Here is a 1,680-nt window from a genome sequence, read left to right as displayed (position 1 = left end):
TGAAGAGCAACAAGCCCTATCTGGGAGTCCTATTCATCCAGTTCGTCATCGCCGGCAGGTCCTTGTTTAACAAGGCCGCCATTTCCAATGGCATGAAGGGGTGAAATCAGAAATTTATGTAGAGGAGGTTAAAATTTTTTTTTGAGGTATAAAATTACAAATCACAAATTTTGTAGTGTGTTAGAATTTTTTTTTTGACTGAATTATTAATAAAATTTATTATTTTTTATATTAAAATATTAATTTTTATATTAAAAATAATTTTAATATTAAAAATTTATTTTTAATTGTGAGCTGCCTGGGCTGGCTGCCAGCCCAAGGAAGCTCATGCATGTATCCGCCCCTCCCTTACGTTTTCGGGCCTATTGCCAAGCCTTTGCATCTGTTGTCTTGGCTCCATTCGCCATCTTCTTTGAGAGGTAATTTTTTTCATTTTCGGCTTGCTTTCTCTCTTCTTTTGGATTTTTGATGATAAATTCTGCCATATTTCCAACTTTAACTATTTGCAGCCACCAGTCTGCCTCACTGTCATTCAACTTGCTCTGCAAGATCTTCTTCGTTTCTTTATTTGGGTACGTACTTATGAATTCTAATTAATTCGGCTTGATTTAAATGTTACATATGTATGCAAATTTTCAGCTAAATTAGTATCTTTAATTAGCTTCATAATTAATCATGTCATGAAGAACGTACTCTTTTCAGGATCACAGTGAGCTTCAATATGAACTCTCTGTCGATGGACTAAGTGTCGGCGACATTCACGGTGGCCATCAGCAACACTATTCCGGCCACCACCTTCATCATGGCTCTCCTCTTAAGGTGTATATATAGTGTGTATATATAGAGTGATGTTTGTGGGCTGATGTAGATATATATGATGATGATGATATTCGAATTCAACCCATTGTCTATTCTAATTTTATGCTAAATTTTTAAACAAAATGATTTGACGTGATTTGTCGATGTCTATATTGGGAATATTAATCTCACTAAAATGATTGTAAAATACGAAATTATAGTTATATATATCACATCATTTTAAAAACTTTTTATATAAAAAAATTATAGAAAATATGTCATTTTTCCAGGTAGAGATGTTAATGAGTCATATTATTTTACATGAAAGCTTTGTAAAACTTTGATCCCCTTTGAATTTTGGTGTAATTTGGGCAGTCTATGTGGAGCTCTGTTGCTGGTTGGAGGGCTCTATGGCTACCTGTGGGGCAGACAACAAGAAGGGAAAGTTGAGAAGGAAGAAAAAAAGGCTGCAGAAACCACCCAAGAAACTATGAGAGTGGTTTAAACACATCATCAGCAACTAATTCAATTGCTGGTTGGGTTGTCCTGTCTTTGTTTGGTTACTGATAAAATGGGGGAAAATTAAGTTTGTCTTTCTTTGATTTTTTTTAATTTTTAACTTAATAATTTCTAAGAAAATAATTTCAATTTTCTAATTGAAATTAATTTTACAAAAAAATTCAGTTTCTAATTTCAATTTTATAATTCAAGATGTCTTAACATTTAGTATTTCAGAAAGTCATAACATTTATTTTTAAAAAATTTAGAAAACATTAATTTGATGTTTTCTAATTCATAGTATAAAATTAAAAAATTAAAAACTATTTTTATTTTCTAATAAAAGAGTTTGATTATTCAATAAAAGATTAAAGTTGGAAAACA

At 31.2% G+C, this 1,680-nt stretch overlaps 1 long non-coding RNA gene across 1 annotated transcript; it reads left to right on the top strand.

The window, feature by feature from the left end:
• Positions 1–314: 314 nt before the first annotated feature.
• LOC127808838 (uncharacterized) lies at positions 315–1,316 on the top strand. Its single transcript, XR_008024987.1, has 4 exons — positions 315–419; positions 510–572; positions 703–819; positions 1,174–1,316. It is a non-coding gene; the product is annotated as an uncharacterized LOC127808838 (long non-coding RNA).
• The last annotated feature ends 364 nt before the right edge of the window (positions 1,317–1,680 follow it).

This window comes from Diospyros lotus, chromosome 8, assembly GCF_014633365.1.
Source record: "Diospyros lotus cultivar Yz01 chromosome 8, ASM1463336v1, whole genome shotgun sequence".
NCBI lineage: Eukaryota > Viridiplantae > Streptophyta > Magnoliopsida > Ericales > Ebenaceae > Diospyros > Diospyros lotus.
This window is presented reverse-complemented; position numbering and strand designations above follow the sequence as displayed.